Source organism: Rhipicephalus microplus, chromosome X, assembly GCF_043290135.1.
Source record: "Rhipicephalus microplus isolate Deutch F79 chromosome X, USDA_Rmic, whole genome shotgun sequence".
Lineage (NCBI taxonomy): Eukaryota > Metazoa > Arthropoda > Arachnida > Ixodida > Ixodidae > Rhipicephalus > Rhipicephalus microplus.
The window spans coordinates 104877857-104897426 of record NC_134710.1 but is presented as its reverse complement, the minus strand read 5'-3'; the positions used below and the strand labels follow the sequence as shown (position 1 = coordinate 104897426).

Here is a 19570-nt window from a genome sequence, read left to right as displayed (position 1 = left end):
TTTAACCTTTCATGAATCTTCGAAAGAAAGCAAATTTTCTGAACCTCGCCACTGTAACATAAGCTGCAAGAGGTATAACTAACCAAAGTGGACCATCAAGGTATACTGGCGCGATGAGTCAGCCATGTTGTTTATAAGTATACCAAGATGTCCTGGCACCCATAGCAATAGCACTATACGAATGTTTACAAAGAATAAGAATCGGCAAGTAATCAGCAAAGCTGACAGCGAAGGTGAAGTGAGAGATGAACACACGGATAACAAATCAGTCACTATAGCAGCTGTCGAACGATTTGTGAAAGCTTTCGAACAGCTGAAAGGATTGTCGTTTACTCCGCTTCAAATACGGCTTTTAGTTTGGAAGGCTTAATGACCATGACTGAATTATTATTTGAGAAAAAATACCCACACTTGCTTTATTATCAATTATAGAAGATACTTCCATCACAATTACTTTAATTCTCAATTGTAAGGGGTGGTATTTTGATTCGCTGTTCAAATACTTAGAGGGTAAGAGTTTCGCATTTGTGGGAAATGTGTAATCGAATTCTGTTTTCGTGACTGAGCATGAGTAGATCTGTTGGAACTATCTCACATATATTAACATTTAAAAGGTATAGTAGAGTTTGAAAAAACAAAAGATGAGATTGATATACACGGGACCAATGCTCACAGAATAAACACTCGATTCGTCAAAAAATACCAGCTGTAACCGTGTCAGAATGAAATACAGAATCTGCAAACATAATTGAATATCCAAGCTTTTTGATACAGAACATTGTTATCTGTAATTTTACCACATCTAAATGACAAACTCGGAAGAGGTTCTCTCTCTCTAAAAATATCAAAAGGAGAATCTTATATGCTGGCCCACCAGAGAAAAGTACACAACCGATTTCAGGAATAAGGCTAACATACATACAGTAAATCACGATTCATGCATCTCTGTGTAGTTAGAAGCGGAGCTGATAATGTTCAGGTTGCACATCAATACTGTTCAGGCTACACGTGCTGTTTTGCCAGCTCCAGGGCGGAGCTGGCCAATCAGCGCGTGTAGCATGATTATTATTGTGTTAAGTGTGATTACGCCAGTTCAGTTCATCATCATAAAAGACACCCACATATTTATTACAGGCTACTTTGGGAATTCCGTCTAGGTGACACTGAAGAGAATCATTTAATGGTACATTCAAAGAAAAAAATATTTATGTAACTTTGGGTAATGTTAACTTTCATTCGAATATCGAAACCAAGATTTTAATCTTCCTGAACATGATTTAAGTATTGTATGGTGTGAATGTAATTATGCCAGACGCGAAAAGCGCAATATCATCTGCATATAACTGAGGTTGTACTTTCTCACCCAATGAAAGTGAACTTAACAAAAACAATAAACAAACAGGCGTGAAGACTAAACCCTATATAGGGAATGGCTCTTGTTTGACTATATTTAACGTAGAAATGGCTCGTTAGGATTTTCTATCATTTACAAATTCATACATCCAATTTGTAATACATTACGGAAAATTTTTGTCCTTTCGGGCAGTGACAAAATTATGTTTAATGCTATCATACTCTTGGGCTAAACTTAAGATTATTAAAGCAGCGTACTGCTGCTAGCACCGAGGAAGCCTTTGAATCGACATGCTCACCAAATCGAGCAACCAAGTTCACATCCAATCTGGCACGTGCTCAGTGTTGCGTTATCTATTAGAAACAAAATATTATGTATAACATTATTTCTATTCTTTAGTTACATGTCACGCTAGGGCAATTTGTCCAATGTCTATCTTCGTTCACGCTTCCAGTATTTTTAAGCAAAGGAATAATTTATTTGCAAGTCTCCAGTCGGAAGGAACCCAATCATTTCTCAGTGAGTCTTCAAAATTCCTCACGCGCTAGCATTTAGACCTTGATCTGACTGAAAAAGAAGTCGAACACCATGTGCAAGTTCTTGTATATTTACTTCTGTTAAATCATTCATACATTTAGGCTGTACACATTTTATGTGTAATTGCTATCTAAATCACTTTTACAAGCATGGTGCAATATCAGCAAATAAATCTGTGAAGTCATTTGACGAAGCAGTAAATGATTACAGGGTTACGGGCACCACGAAAGCGTTACGATTACGAAAAAAAATATGAATAGAAGTTTTTTTTTATTACCATCCTTTTGTAGAAGGTTTTAACGTTTTTCGTCATATTCGTCTTTCGCGTAACGATACTGTTCCTTGAAACAAAGATTTAGCATAGAAGTTATTGCTCCATTTTCTAGAGCTTTGGTGTATATAAAGTTTGTTCCATGCAGCTTTTCGGCCTTTGTAAGCCCTTGTACAAATCGCATTCCGTGAGGCACACGTAGAATTTCATTTCGTCGATGATATAGCAAACTGTGCTTTTGCTAAAATACCTCTTAAAACTGGGCCAAGACTGATATCTTCAACCTTTCTCCCCATACTAGTGAATGAAGACAAATTTGATTGTAATTTTTTCAGTAGTTTACAAAACTTTGCGCCATATAATTTAACCGCACTAATGAAATAATAACTTCAAATGGAAGTGGACGGTGATCACTTCTTGTAGTCGTATCAAGCACGGTCCAAGACGAGAATAAAGCATTTTAGCTAGCAAATCTAAGAGAGATCTCGAGTTACACTGAAGAAAGATGGCAACATTGAAATTCAGACAGATAACGTTGTTCGTGCTATAGTCCAGTCCCATTACCATTTTTCTGATAATTCCGCTCAGAAACCCCCAGACACATGATGAGAATCGAAGTTTCCCGCAAATAGTATGATCTTTTTTGCTGAAGTTCAGCGTTACGTCGAGAACACTTTTATGGTGTATTCCAGCAGGAATTAATGAATAAATATGGATATTAGAGCGCAGCCTGGAAAAGTTTAGTCCAATACTGAGGCTTCATACCCTGAATACATTGCTTTGGGAGCTTATTTTTGCTCTATGGCATAATTTTTATCAGATAAAAAATAAAATGATCATCCACCGAGTGTTTCTATTTAGCCAAAAGCATTGATCATTCTAACGCAGACTTTCTGATTACACGGTGCACTTCGTTATCCTTTCGATAACAATCAGAGTTACGGTTTTACTACATAACATGCCACCTAGCCAGAACGAGAGATAGGCCAGTAGTTTAGTAGCTAAACTTTTAAGAGAAAAGCTTGAAGAAAAAAAACACAATGATACTTTTGAAAAGAATATATAACAGAGCAACTACGAGTGCTGATGCCGCTCTTTTTTATTCATGTCCTCCCACTGTTCTTCCTCCTCCTTTTTCATGATGGTTTTTCTAATAAAACCCGCCAGCATTTAATATCATTGTCACGACTTAGCACGAGTGAACAGTGCATACCGAACCATTTTTATAGAGAGCGCGCAACTTCTGCGTTCGTCCCTTTCATAACAGTATGAAAATCCATGACACTTTTTTCTTAATTATTTTCTTGTTTGTGACTCAATATCAAAATTATCAAGGTTTCTGAGTTTAACACTATTAAAGTTTTGTTTATATGAGCAAAATATTATTAGTCTTTTTTTGTTGATGACGGCAAATCAAATTGAAGCAAGGCAGTCACTCACTAGATAGATTTAAGCAACAAGGGTATCAATATTGACTTGTTGATTCATCGTAAATTGACCTGTAGCTTAGTGCGGAAACAAACGAGGACAAAGATGAAATAACAAACGAACACAGGTGCTATATAGCGCTTGCTTTCATAGAGCACTTGTGTCTGTTTCTTACTTCATTTTTGTCTTGGTTTGTATTCGCGTTACGCTACAAGCTGTTTTATCTGACAACATACTGAATTCTTAAAAGCTCTATGAAATACACCAACGTTTTTGTGTACGTCACACAGTCACCAGTGTTATGCCGATTCCGAAGGAGGTGCCGCATGCTTAACTCAAAGTGCTAGCAGAAACACATGAAAAAATGGAACGAAAACATATTCCTTCGAAATTTACACGTCCTCGCTTTTATAAGCAACCTGTTTACGTGCAACGTGACGCAGGCGTAATATATTGCTGAGACTATAACTTTCGTATTCTGTACACGAGTCTCTGATCATACGAGACCTGACACAGCATCTCACTCATACAGTTGCACGTGCAACACTCTCCATACATCTGAAAAAGCTAGTTCGCGTTAGCAACAGGCAGTCCTGACCTAACGGTTAAGACGTCGAGTTGCTGTACCGAAGGACGAAGCTTCATTCAACCATTACATACTTGAAATATTTTGACAGGATGGCTGGATAGATGAAATAACTTCAGCGATGTCCAATAGATCGCGGTAGTCTCTTAGCCCGAAACTGGCCGCTTCCACATTGGGACCAAAATACCTAGTCTTTCAGTCGCTTCGCAGGCCCGTTGGACGGCCCATAATTGTCCCTATAATGTAAGACTGCGTAAAGCTACGTCCCAATGTTCTTCAGTATTTTCCTTGACGCTGAGTAACGCGAAGCAACGTCAGAGCATATGAGCAAGATCTATGGTGTCATGGCATTTATCGTATGTTGTACGATTACGAAACTCCGGACAGCGGGTTCGGGTCGGTATTTATTTGTAATAGCCTTGGCGTAATGAACTGAGCTCTGTTTAGTGACTGTGTGGAGAAGGGAAGATTCTGCGTCTTAGATAGAAATGTTTCGTGATGTCGTTGTACGATAGGAGGTGATCCTTGCATTATGAAACATCAGCATTTTCTAGCTTTCTGGCTGCATGGTTGACAAGTTCTCGTGCAGCATTGTAAGAAGATTCGTTGAAGTTCACGATGCATCGTTGATTTCTCCCATGTGAATAGGAAACTAAATAAGCGTGTGTAGCTTGATCACTCCTCCCTTGAGCATTGTCAAAACCTATATAGAAATTACTCCTTTGCCAAATGCTCGCACGACTGCCCTATAATCACTGTGGATCCTCGATCTATTTGGGTCTAAAAGTGCCAATGCAATGGATACTTGCTCGGCAATTTCTAATTCTGTGGTGTAGATGGAAGCCGAGTTGTCTAGTTCACTTTTACCGTTCAGAAGTACTGCTGTGAAAGGTCGTTTATTGGACGCAAAAGCCACGTCTCACTTTTAGCTTTTTTAGCAGAGCTTTGGCTGTGGCTTGCTTTCTGCTTACATAATGAATGGGGTGAACATTCTTCGGAACAGGCATAACTGTGATGTTGTCCTTCAGATCGTTGGAGATTTCTTTGTGGTTGTCATCTATCGCTGTAATTCGTGTACAAATTCGTTTGAGGATGTGCCTTTCTGCTTGCGTTGTTGTGAGTCTAATGAACTGGGCTCTTTTTTGTGCTTCGGAAATTTTCTCTAGTGTTTTACACATCCCAAGCTGCATGAGACTTTCAGTTTTGGTGTACATAGGCAGCCCAAAAGCTACCTTCATTGTCTTCCTCAGCAATGCATTGAGCTTGTCTCTTTCGGATCTCTGCCACTCGAGCATGGATGCTACGTAGGCTAAGTGGCAAAACACAAACGAGTAAACGAGTCTAAGGACGTTGTTTTTTTCAGGTTCTTGTTGGCGTTTAGAAACTCTTTTGATGAGCCTGATTGCATTGTACACTTTTTTAGTTTAGTTATTGGAGCCATTGGCCTCTATCGCCAAACTCAGGACCTGGATAGAATTCATCCTGGAAATCACGCTTGCGCTCATTATATACAGCGTCATATCGTTCTCCTTTGTTGGAATCCATCCCCTGGGTTTGCGGCCTCATCTCTTCGGTCTGTATAGCAGTAGTTTCGAATTCTTGGGTGAGCATTGGAACCTTATGGGAATGAGGTACTCTTCTGTGACGTTTACAGCTTCTTGTAATTTTTTTTTCCATTTCTCCGTCGCTGCCTCGAGTACACAATATCATGACGTCATCTGCGTAAATAGTGTACTCTGTGCCTTCGATGTCTTCGAATTTTCTGGCGAGACCTATAAGAGATATATTGGAAAAAGTAGCCCAGATGACCACTCGATTGGTTGTGCCTTGGTAGCCTAGCTTCACTGTACCAGATTTTAGATCCCCAGCCATAAGCGTTGCCATCCTTGCGCTGATAAATGCTTGGACGTAATGATAAAAGTTACTACCCAACCAAGGTTCTAAATAGTGTTGAGTGTGAAGGTATGATGGATATTATCGAAAGCTTTCTCTGTGTCTAGTCCCAGTATCGCTCTCGCGTTCCTTGCCTTGTGACTGATTATTTGGTTCTTGAGTAGGAGCATGGCACCTTGCGTAGATAGACCATGTCAGAAGCATATCATCGTGTAAGGGTAAATGTGCTCTTCCAGGTACCTAGATAATCTATTTAGTATCGCATGTTCAACAACCTTTCCCTCGCACGATGCGCGTGAAATCAGCCGTAGATTCTCGAGGCCAGGAGGCTTGTCGGTTTTGGTATAAAATGGTATTAGCGCCCGTCCATTAACTAGAAACGTCACCTTTCTTCCGCGTTACAATAATTAATTACGTAAAATATTCTACAAAATTATCTTTCAAATTGCATAGCATATTGTTTGCTACCCTGTCGGGTCCTGGTACAAATCTTCTGTTAAGGTCGTATAAAGCCGCCTTCACATATGCTAATGTGAATTCAGCATGGATCTAAAATGGGGTTGATTGGGCCTGTATAGCCCAATCAAGAAGGAGGTGGCTGCTGTGCGTCCTCGACAAATACGTACCTCTTCACGAACTGCGCAATGACTGACTGTGATGAATCATTCTGTGCCACGTGCAAAATTTTTCTTAACGTGTTGCGCTGACTTGACTTCATGTTGGTTTCGCCTAATAGATGTTTCAGTATATTCAAGGTTCCTTTTTTTCTCATTTGGCCAACTATGGAGTTGCAAAGCTCACCCACTGTTGCTTCCATAGGGTTTTGCAATGCTCTTCTATCACGTGATTGATTTCGGCTTTTGTTTTTTCACAGTCTACAGTTTAGCCTCTGGCTTTTCTATCGCTTAAGTGGGATTGCTTAGCTTCTATGAGGTGTGCTAGTCAGCTGTCTATCGCTTCGATCGAGAGATCCATGAGCACCTTTTTATTAGCGGTGCCAACGTCCTCCCTCAGCTGCGAAGTACATTCTTCCATGTTCACTTTACGGAATTCGTCCCAGTCTGTGACCTGAAATTTGCGTAGTCTCTTTGCCCGATACATAATTCAATCCTTATTATATGATGATCACTACTAAAGCCTTGGTTCAAGTGAGCCCATGTGGGCTCCGTAGCGTTACGCACTAAAGTGAGGTCTGAAGTTGTGTCTCCAGATGTCGATGTTCTGCATCTAGTCTGGAATGCTAAGTCTGTGATGAGTATTAACTCAATAGATCTGTCACTTCTCGCCTAAGAATCTCCCCCTTTTTTATTGTAGTGTTTTTTTATTGTACCCCATGCATGGTAGGGAGCATTGAAGTCTCCAGCAACGATTATGGAAGAGTCTCGATAAGCTGGTTTGATGGCTTTCGTAAGTAGGGATTTGAATATTTGCTTCAGTTTTTTCAGACTGCTGTGGACCTTGAGAATAAATATGCTTTCCTGATTGCCAATCGAAGAATTTGGAATGATTTTCGTCACTATGTAATAAATTTTGCTACCTGTGATCTTTAGATTGTGGCTGATGTATGTAGCTCTTTTACAAACAAGGGTTGCGATAGCCTTCCCGCCATCGACACTCTTCATCTCCGAACGTTATCCACGCAAAGTGACGTTAGGAGTGAGATTTTCTTGGAGTAAGATAGAAGGTGGTTTCTCGGGATGCAATGGAATAAACTGCTGCATAGGCGCTTTTTTATGTTGGTTAACCTTGCAGTTCCATTGCTACATTTTAAAAAAGCTTAAAATTTTTTCTAACGGTGACTCTTGGCTCAGTCCTGGTTCTTTGAAGTTAAGATCCCCTCTTGTCTTACTTCGGCGTTCTTAACAAAGAAAACAAAAGATGAGGTATTGATTCCCTGGCCAAATCTCTGCACTGCAGCAAGTTTCATGAACCACTAGGTCGCACTTGCACGCCTACCTCTTCCGTGACGTAGTAAACTAGCTGCTTCAGGTGTTTGGCACGCGCGTAACGTTCCGGTTTCTCCCATTTTTTGTTTTTTTTTTTTTTGCTCGTGGCAGCTAGACTTAAAAGCTAGAAGTCGGTAAGACTGCATTGCAGCTTCCTGCGGTGACTCGGGGGTTCAATTTTGTTACATAAAGGTGCATGGGCATGTAGACGTGGCGTGGAACCACGTGAAAGTTCATGGTGCAGAATACCAACGGCAGGAAAGAGAGGTCCAAACACAAATATGTTTTTTTTGTCTGTCTGACATACTCCACATTTACTTCCAACTTCATTATACGAAAACAGTGCTGTAAAGAACGCCAGAAAGCGGCATTGCGCACAAACCTTGAGTCTGAAATGGCAGCTCGCTTTTTTTTTAGTAGAAGCAGGGGGTGTCGCACACGTTGCGCACATTGTGAAGTTGATGTTGTAATTCGTGCAATAGAAGATGAAATAGAGAAACATAGACGTGACACCTAAGCGACGAAGGCAACAACCACGCAATTATGAACTTCATCAATGAACTCTCTTTGCGAAGTTGCCCATGTCCCTGACATGTAATAACGATCGATCGCAGAGGGCTGCTGGTCTGTTATTAATCCCCAAACCCGCTGCATACGATAGTTTTCCTGCAGCTACACATCCCATCGGCTTCGGCTATTGCTCGCACTGACGCAGATCGGTGCGAGATGAATAATGCACGAATTCACGTTCTATTAAGCACGCGCATGTTCCATCCTCAAAGAAAGAACCATTTGCTGCATGCGTGCAATTCCTAAAGGTATGCAGCTCTATGCGATGTGCTGGTATGCCGCCCTTGGTTCTCAAGGAGTCAACTAAAAGAACCAATGTTGTACGTTTTGAAAATTCAGAATATGTGGTGACAGCTCTCCTTTCCAGAAAAAAAAAATGTAGCTATTTTTGACGGAGTGCACCTAGCTGCGTTCTTTGCATTCTCTAGCCTTGTTGCAGATGGCACATTAAGTTTATGAATTGATGTACAACTTCGAAACTTTCACTTCTTCCAAACTACCGTATTTAACCAAATAAACGATGACACATCTTTGACGGCTCCTGAACGTGTGTATACTCTCGTAAAAGAAAAGCAAACTAAACTTCGGGGCATTAAACATGAAAATCATAAGATGATCATAAGATGTGCCGTAGTGGGGAACTCGGAAATAAATTAGCCACCTCGGATTCTTTAACGGTCTCATAAATCAGAGCATGCGAGTACTCTTGTACTTTGTCGCATAGAAATTCGGCTGCTGTGACCAAATTAAAACCCACAATGTAGAGCTCAGCGGTGTGTTGCCATATATACTACCCTACCAAGTCGGGTAACTTCTGGAGGAACACTAAGGACGCATTTGAGCAAAGCGATTTCACGACCTTCTTCACACTGAACAAGCTCGAACATGAAGCATAATAAGACAGATGGTTGGGCTAGTCGGTGATTGGGAATAAATAAGTTTGCACAACGCCAGATTACGAGTATTTACGGCGTAACTATGAATAAAATATAAAATTTCAGTTGAGGTCAGTGCTATTCTCTGTCCTTGTCTCTTCTTCCGTAGTTACGCCGTAACTACTCGTAGTCTTGCGTTGCGCAAATATGTTGAACATGAAGCACTCTGTGTATGGGGAGTTGCAACGTTGTAAGTAGGTTGCTAATGTGAGGACAAAGGATGATGTACGACAGTCATTTTCATTGCTTTCTTTGCAACAGCTCTTTCTTACACGACTATTTCTGGTATGATAAGCAGAAATACAACCACTTACTTTGTTGATATAGTTCACTCACACGTTAATGTGTAGAACGACGCTGTCATGAAGAAACATATACATTGTCTCATACATGTGTTGTACTTATAAAAGCAACTTACTTTACTGTTGAGCGCAATTAAATGTGAATTTTCGAAAACATGCATATGCATGAAAATAGAAGTAATGTGATCGGCTTAGCCGGCACAAATTTAGGCAGGATCTGCATGTACTTCGCAATAGTTTATAAAACCAAACCAAACACACTGACGTGCAAACATCTGCAATCAGAGAAGGCTGCATTTTATTGTTCAGTTCATTTATCAAGTGCAGTAGTAAAAACAGAAGCAGATTGGGTCGACGAGCGCGTAGCGAAGAGAGTCAACGGCATGTATTGTCTTCACGGTGTTCATCAGATTCGACTGACCTGGCAAGCCCTCTTGCTGCACGTTCAAGTACCGATACATTTCAGCCTGTGCAAGAAACCTCACGCAAGCGTGCACGTTGCTTAATGCTGCCGCATAGGAGAGCGCAAAAAATTTTGATGGCTGGTTGAAGAAGAGCAGTTTGCGAACACCAGAATAAAATAAAAAATGAACCTCACTTGCAGACTAATTACGGTGTGAAATTTTCCTGCCAAAAGCAAGTTAAAATTATTTACTCATAGGATTGCCGAGTGGTTTCCAATGTACTGCCACCACTCCTTCCTATGACTATGTAGTTCAATGGCCTGTCTGGCGTGTTTTCGCTGGGGTCAAGTGCCCCTATTGCACAACCTACAAAAGTCAGACGAGCTTTCACATTTCTGCACGTTGCACATACTCACACTGATTTTAGTTCACTGTTTTCTTATAGCAGTCAACAGGGTTATCAACCCCAGTGTCGAAAAGCTTGGAAGTTTTTGCAAAAAAGTAAATACATCATGAAGGACAACAGTGAAAAAATATGCGACTGTGGCGAGTGCAGTACAGACGGACAATCGAAGTAGTCCATACTAACAGCATTTTGTTGCTCCTCGTGTGCTTGAGTAACATTAGTAATGGCGCAATTCTATTATTATTAAATATTTACGTCTTGTCATACACCATCTATCTACTACTTATTTACACTGCAGAAAAAAACTACGCCCCAGGGTACTACAATATTTTCCTTTGAATCAATAATCACAAATATACGCTAAAAGATTGAAGCAAGCCATTCGATTTGGTACCGATTCAAGAGAACGACGCAAAGATTTTCACGATGCTAAAGTGTGAAACATGCGCCGAGCGGCAAACTATTTTCTCTCTTCACTCTGTGTTTTTTTCCTTCCCGGGTAGACATTTAAAGCTACCATTCAGACCAATTCCTTAATTCTTCCTCTTTACTTTCTTTCCCAGATCTTGCCAATCTACCATGGTGGCTGAGCAGTAACGACGTTGCGCAGCAAACTCCGAGGGCGTGAGCCCTACCCTCGGCTTTGGCGGGGTTCATTTGAATAAAAACTAAATGAAAGAACACTTGTGCACTCGAAGTTAGAAACATAATAAACAATCTCGGAGAGTCAAAATCAACACGGAGTCTCTCACTATGAGTTTTAGAGATGATAGCTGGGCTAGTTGGTGCAAATTAACTTCAGACATAGCTAATTACCACAAAAAAAGAAAACGGACAAAGAGAAAACAACAGAGTCGTGTCCTTATTGTTGTCTTCACTTTGTTCGTAATCCATTTTCGCGCTAATTAGTTATGTCTAGAATCACTACGAGTTGCCTCATTAGGCATGTAAGCTACCAAAATCTGGTTTCTCTAGTTCTTGCTCACCTTACGTTGTGTATATTATTAGACAGCTTTTCTAACAAGCCCAGAGACATCAATATATCCCGAAGATGATGTTCTGCATCCTTCTTTTCACTTTATTTCCGCTCGAAAATTATCACTGAAGGAACTACGAGTATTGGTGGTTATGCCATGGCTAGAAAAATCCCGTAATGTACACTTCAATTGAAGGTGTTCAACTTGGCCTAAAAGTTACCGAGTTCGACTCGGAACAGTCATCGCAACATGAATTCAGCCAGTACGCTAGCAAGGTGCCAGCTGCTTTCGAAGCTTTACTTACCATACGCGACACTATTTGAAAAGAACAGAGTGACCAGAACGCAGGCGTTGCGAAATTATTTTCTAGCCATGAAATGTGGTCTTTTAACCAGGATTCAAGGTATAGAAAATGAGCCAATATGTGACAATCTGCCTCCCACCAATTTCAATCTTTGGACTTTTAAGCATTCAGTATGCAAGGACGTTCTAACATTTTGTTGTGTTTCAAAGGTCAGTGGCAGCATTCTTAGCACATGCAAGTGCATTCGGAATCATTGTTGTCCGGGTCGTACGTAAACTCCAACAAAATGTTATTCGACATTCCTTGCTGTCGTGTTGCGCTTTATTTTCATTGTCCCATTTAGGGAACTTCAATTACTTGTTTCGGGAAGCAAAATGCAGCACTATGTTGCTATTATATAAGGAGAAGTAACAGTCGCATACGGCGGAAATAAAAAGTGTATCCCGTTTCTACACAGCATCATTTATTTGGCACTGTGAGTAATTAAAGCATGGTCTGCAGGCTTCATTGTCCACTTGTCTCTGGAAATCTAAACACTGAGGATTGCGTGCAAAGAAAGCAACACCATAATGTAGGCAGGTAAGCATTTTTATGTTATTATTGAAGAACTACACATCCCTCAGGACGATAAGAAAAGCCTACGCGAGTTGCGTGTTCACAGTCCCGGTTGAAACGCTACCGCATTCTTGATAATTGCGTTACCACGAGATTAGAGAAAAAAAACACTTTTTTTCATCTGGCATGAATGGGAAAGCAGTGTAACTACAGCGAAGAAGGGTGCATTCTTCTGCGTAATCAGTAACGTGGCTCTGAGATAGAACATCTGCTTGCCACGCTGACAGCGTGCCATAGGTTCAGTTTTTCTAGGAGCACAATATAGTTAAGGGAGTGTAATCTATCTTGTCGTTATCACATAAAAAAATCAATAATCATCTTTTTTCAACAGTGCTGAAGTTATAGAGGCAAGACAGCATATGCTCCCTCTTGTCTATGTAATTTTAGCACTGTTGCAGATTCGTACCAACTAGTTGGCGCATATCCACAAAGTGATGCTCTATTAAGTTCATTCTTAACACTGACAAGTCCACTCGGTTTTCGATTTCTTTCCCTTTATAAGCGCAAAAGCTTAAACTGTCTACTAGAACGCCACAGCGATCTCTAAGCACCTGAGCAACCTAAAACCTAGCGTCCCTGATGGGCCTTATATACGGCAGTCATTGGGAGGTGGCGGCAATGTGGCACAGAAAACCGCTTCAATCACAGCCCGACGACATGTACTGTGCGCGAAGGAGCAGCGAAATTAATAATCAATTCTGGCGCTTCCCGGCAGCTGCTGGTCTTTTCATCGGAGCAGAATGTGATGAGAGAACCCGAGAAACGGGCGCCCTCCACGCTGTATGCGATAAATGGGGCTTGCTGGCTAGGCAGGAACTGCACCAAATTTCGTTTATTGCGTGTGTGCACTCTTTGGACAAGCGTTGAGCAAGTTCCGCGAACTATATATTCTATGCGGCATAAGGTGGTGGCCGCTTCTGAAGGCTCTCGGCCCGTTAATCGTCAAGATGTGGTCGCTGCATGGAAAACTCATGCCCTGACCAGAAATTTCTGCAGACGACGCAGTAACAGTGGGAAGATGAAAGTATACCAAGTTACCCACTAGCAAAATTTTCTGTTTGATGATTCCCGGCTTCGCACCGACGACTCTAACGAAGACATTTTGGTTAGAGGAGTAAACGCGGCGTCAATGATGCACGCACCAAATGACAAGTCTTCCGAACACGCTTAAGTATTTTGATGGAAGTAGCAGGGAGTTTCTCAATATCAATGAATTGTACATTCCTATAAAGCTTACGTAGGGTTAACTACCATCACATCGTCACCATAACCGTAGCTCTATTTCGTTTGACGTTATAAACTATGCATTGACAGCTTCGTGAACGCGGACCTAAAAAGAAATCGCGAACAGTCTTTTGGCATAAGATACGACCTTCTATTTTTGGTTGTGTTGGGAGAAGCGTATTTCGGTCGTCTTGAGAACGCCTCCTTTTGAGTGATGTATGACCCGCACCAGTCACCCACGAAACTGTTGCAACCTATATAGGATTCGAACCTTTTTTTGGCGCTTAGAGACGGATGGTATGCCCCACGTTTCAAGTCACCCAGGTTTTCAATAAATAGACTGTCTGAAGTTTGTCACTCTATACATGTATGTACCAAACAGTTTATGTTGAAGGGCCTTTTCTGGCCAAATGTTAGAAGCACTTATGAAAAAGGCAGCGTATTGTCTTCTATTAGTAATTTCCCGGTTTCCCCTTTCCTTTGCGCACACAAATTCAGCTTTTAACGACGATACGTATTTTGATTATGGAACTCACAATAAAAATAAAGCAACAGCTCTTCCTCAGCGTGAATGTTACTGCCCCCTAATGGTTCAGATGTATTGCCTATTTGTACTAACAATTTGTATTGTAAGATGTTTTGATCAAGCAGCATAAAGCTTATGTTTATAAAGCTCTGCGGGCGATAGAATACGTGACATGCATAATTTCTAACGAAAAGGCTTTGAATGAAACCATCGTTTGTTGAAAAAAATCTCTTCTAAACAACTCATACTGTTGTCTCCCATAAGAAGAAAAAACACAATAGTAACCGTGACAATGCAGACTCATCTCGCTGTTGCTTTCACTGGGCACTGCGTACAACTTTGAGCTAAGCACTACCTACATGAGTTTTTATCACCAGGAAATTGTTTTTTAACAAGTAACGCCGATACCTTAGTGTAGTCAATCGACTTCTATAATCACTTTCTCTCTGTGATATAAACTCATTGCGAACGAACAACTTATACTTCTATACACATATGGTAAAATACTGTATATTAACGCATATACATCATTTTGCCATAGTCTGGTACTACGCAAGTGCCTTACAACACTAATTTTCCGGCACCTGAACTATGGCGCCAAAAGTGTTAAGCTAACATGATTTCTTAAGAATACATGCCTATAAAGTTATGCAAATTGAAAGATAGTAGACATGGCACTATAATGTAATAATTCATACCCTGACAGATTTTTCATTTTAGTAAGCTTCGGCTAAGCAAGTAAAGGCTGATCATGCAGAAACGCACTCGATGTGTTAAAGAGGAGATAGCGGTCAGTGCGCCATATCACGCCACAATTATGTTGGCGTTGGCTGAAAATAGAAACAGAAAACAAGTTTAACAGAACTCGCGAGTACATTTCCGTGTTATTACGTCTTCCCAAAAGTTTTTTTGGGTGTAGTTGATGAAAACAAGAAGCTTTCTTCGTCTCTTCCCACAAAAACAACATTTCCGGCCTGAGAAAAGTTTGGCAAAGCTAGTGCGGCTCCAAACAACGACTGTTACACTTTTCAGACACATTAACCGCCAAAGTGCAGCATGCGCGTGGCGATAACGTGACATAGAAAAGCCCATTCGCGCGCTCGCTGCTCACTGCAAGAAGGACCCCGCAGTGACACCGACAGAACAGCCCCAGTGACCCACTTACTATCTGTGGGGAAGTTGGGCGGGAAAAGTGGCTCCCTCTCTGGACGACCGGCGTAATGCGGCCGAGAACGTGTGGTGTGCTTTCGACGGCCCAAGTGCAGATGCCGCGATGGTGGGGACACCGGGGCTGGAACCGCCTGTCGCGATGACAGGACTTCGGTGAGCCGGGCGCAACTGGAGCGAGACGCGAGGCCAACAGCCGACTCGGCGGTACGAGCGCTAGTCGCAGCCAACGTGGCCCCTCAACGGCCGGCGCAGAAGCGACTGCATCCTCGGGCCCCGTGTTTATCGCGCTCGGGGTCTCACGCACTCCGCGGGAGAAGGTCCAATCAGAAGGCGGCTCCGAGGAAAAAACTCGTATTGAACAATCGGAGGCTGTGAGACTCTCCTCGCCTACGCGTCTCTCCAACGCATGCGTGCTGCCGCGCTCTCTCTCATTCAAGCGCTCGCAGCCTCGACACCCCTCCGCCCTTCCTCATCTCGAGGCACGCTCGCGGCAGCGACGACACCACCCGCAGAGCACCTGGTGCGCCGGCACCGCGCGCATCGCGCGCTCCACAGCCGGCGCCGAAACTCCACACACGCACGGACTGCTGCAACTAAACTTATAGATCCGTCAAAACTGTGCGTCATGAAATTCTGAAGCTTGGGCTCCGACTTTCGCGATAGATTACTTGATATTTCGAGAGAAGGATTAGCGCACTCTTTGTCATTTTTCTTAAATTGATAGATAAATAGACGGATTTTTGATACGTGGGGTTTAACGTCCCAAAACCACCATATAGTTATGAGAGACGCCATAGTGGAGGACTCCGGAAATTTAGACCAGCTGGGGTTCTTTAACGTGCAGCACAATCTGATTACACGGGCCTACAGCATTTTTATCTCCATCGAAAATGCAGCCGCTGCAATCGGGATTCGATCCCGCGACGTGCGAGTCAGCAACCGAATACCTTAGCCACTACACCACCACGATGGTGCGTGATCCCACATTGAAACATCTGCGTTCACTCCAACTATAATACACCAGAGCATCGAACAATAATTGCAAGACGAAAAGTACGTTTTCTCGATTGGGGATGGCGCTTCTTTTTCGGCCACGAGATTTATGTTGTGCTACTTATAGCACGGTGTTATGCGTAACACACACACACGCATGCAAGCACATACATACATACATACATACATACATACATACATACATACATACATACATACATACATACATACATACATACATACATACATACATACATACATACATACATACATACATACATACATACATACATACATACATACATACATACATACATACATACATACATACATACATACATACATACACGCGGCTCTGGATTGTAAAGATCATTTAGTAATTCAACATCCTGTGTTTCTAAGTATCGCATTTCTTTCTTTCGTATTTGCATTTAATTCGAGAATTCGCTCAAGTAAAACCGGCACAGATTTAGAAGGCGAGATAAATTTTGGGATAAACTTGCCGGCCCACACAGGCATCATCTACGAAATATCAACGGACAATACAAAATATAACGTATTAAATTCATTTTATAGTGCATGTTACGGCAGCGCACGAAAAACGCGCCTTCGGTTTTCGTGGAAAACAACCAATTGCCACCTGTTGCACGAATTTATGTTGGCTGCAAATATTCTTACGAGCGCTCTTTTTTTAGCAGACACCTCTTGAACGGAGGTTGATTAAGGGGGCAGGCTTGCACATGAGCACAAACGCCGATGTCCTAACACCGGCAGTACACCTCTGAGGGGGTCATGAATATTTAGAACAAATCGAATGGGGCCTTCGTGAAAAGAGTTTTAAACGCGGTACTCAGGTGCACGCCGTGCCACTCCTCTCGGCGCTCCAAAACCACAAGTTCAACTGGGTGGTATAAAGCCACTTCCAAATAATTGGCCATCTTGTGATCGAGTAACCTATCCTTCAAGCTGTGATAGTTCACTAGTTATTTATTGCAACAGAAAGAACAAGATGCAAAATTTTTGTTCTAGTGCTCCTTGAAATGATTCCATTTAGGGGCCCGCAAACAACCTCTGAAAATACAAAGAGCTAGTTATTCTCTTCTAGCTTTCCCCGTCTTGACGGCACAATTCACGACGCCAGAAGTTTGTTCACGTGATGTCAGTGTAAAATGAGCGCTCGATTGGCTGGTACACGAGAGATATCTGTTGTGCATTGTCACCCATCCTGCCTTGCCATGTCTTTTGTTCCATGTTTCACGCTATAAAACGATTGCGCATCATCTTCTGCGTTGCTACTCCGCAAGAGGAGATGCAAGCGTGTTGTAGAAAAGTGGGAAATTTGACGTATTCAACGCTTAGTGCTGACATTTCACGTATGTTATGAAGAAATAAATTATGAGGAAGAGATAGCGCTTGTAGAAAGTGCAGTGATGGCAAGAAAGAAAGTGCTTTCTTGCCTTTGAATTCAATGTGAAATAGAGACCATTTTAAAGGCAACCAAACCTTGTTATTTCCCAAGGCGAGCGTTACAGTCCGACGGAACATCTTTCCATAGCACAATTCCAACCAATTTTCATTTAAATAAGTCTTCATTTGGCTTATTATGCAGATAAGAAAACTACCCAATAAACAGACAGTTTTATCAAAGAAGGGTGCATTAAGTGAACCAACCCAATACGGTAGTGTAAGATAATCAGAAGTGAATTATTGAACATTTTCTCGTACATCCTCAGTTTTTTTTCGTTTTTCGCTGTGATGAATGGGTATGGTCCGTTAAGACATTATTTGGGTGCATACGCAAGGCACATTCACACACACGCATCCAGGCATCAAACACACACCAAGCGTATCTTTACATGCGCAAATCACGTACTAAGCGTGATTGGTAACATCCAGGTCCCAAACAATGTTCCCGTTTGGTGACTCGATGTGTATGAGTGTACGTGTGTAATTGTGTCACGTGTTTGCGCTCAACCGAATTTTCAAATGGTTTACAACTAGCACAGCAACAAGTTCCTTTAAGGTATTACGGTTCTTCACCAGTAAAAAAAAGAAATAATGTATTTAATAACACCCAAAAATCTTAATCACATGAAGAAATTATGACTTCAAATACCTAACTTCTACATAGTGTAATCGCTCCTTCGTGGTTTCCTATAATGGAAACTCGAGCTCTTTTCTTCTCCCAAATTTTGTTTCATCTGCCTGTAAAGCGTGTTTTGCCTGTTAGACACCAGAGTATTGCAAAAAAACACTTTCACAGTCAGATCAATTATGGACATTTTACACTAGCGCCGCGCATCACGCACGCACACACTCACACACACACAAAAACGCACGGAAGCACATACATACATACATACATACATACATACATACATACATACATACATACATACATACATACATACATACATACATACATACATACATACATACATACATACATACATACATACATACATACATACATACATACATACATACATACATACATACATACATACATACATACATACATACATACATACATACATACATACATACATACATACATACATACATACATACATACATACATACATACATACATACATACATACATACATACATACATATGACGTCCTTGTATGTAAATATTCAAGTAGCACAAGTTACTTTTTTCTAAATATCTCGTTATTTCTATCTGATAATTGCAGTTCATTAAACAAAAAATAATTTCCTGAATGATTTTCTTTAAAGGAACCAGACGTAGGTTATTTCCAAGACAAACGATACAGTGCGACGCAATAACTTTTTATAGAAATTGCTCAAACGTAACCAATTTTCTACGTCTTTGTTTGATTTAATATGCAGAAAACGCCCCCATAAAAAGACTGTCTTATCAAAGCAGGAAGCTTTAAACGAACCAGCCACATATTGTGGTAGTGGAAAAGCAGACGCCAGTTAATGACCGTTTTCTCATGCATACTCAGTTGTATTTGCTGTGAGAAATATGATCAATAAAAAAAATATTTGAGCGCAAACTCGAGGCACATCACCCGCACGTCCAGGCACCAGACACGTACCGAGCGTATCATCCCGTCTACAATACACGTACTAAGCGTGCCACCTACCATCCAGGCACCA

General features: G+C 41.4%; 1 protein-coding gene across 1 annotated transcript in view; it reads right to left on the bottom strand.

The window, feature by feature from the left end:
• The window catches only part of LOC119176279 (uncharacterized), a 235745-nt gene extending 220061 nt beyond the window's left edge, over positions 1-15684 (bottom strand). The window contains exon 1 of the mRNA XM_037427481.2: positions 15444-15684. The gene's annotated coding sequence lies outside the window, so the exon portion shown is untranslated. The remainder of the gene's footprint in view (positions 1-15443) is intronic.
• Between the last annotated feature and the right edge of the window lie 3886 nt (positions 15685-19570).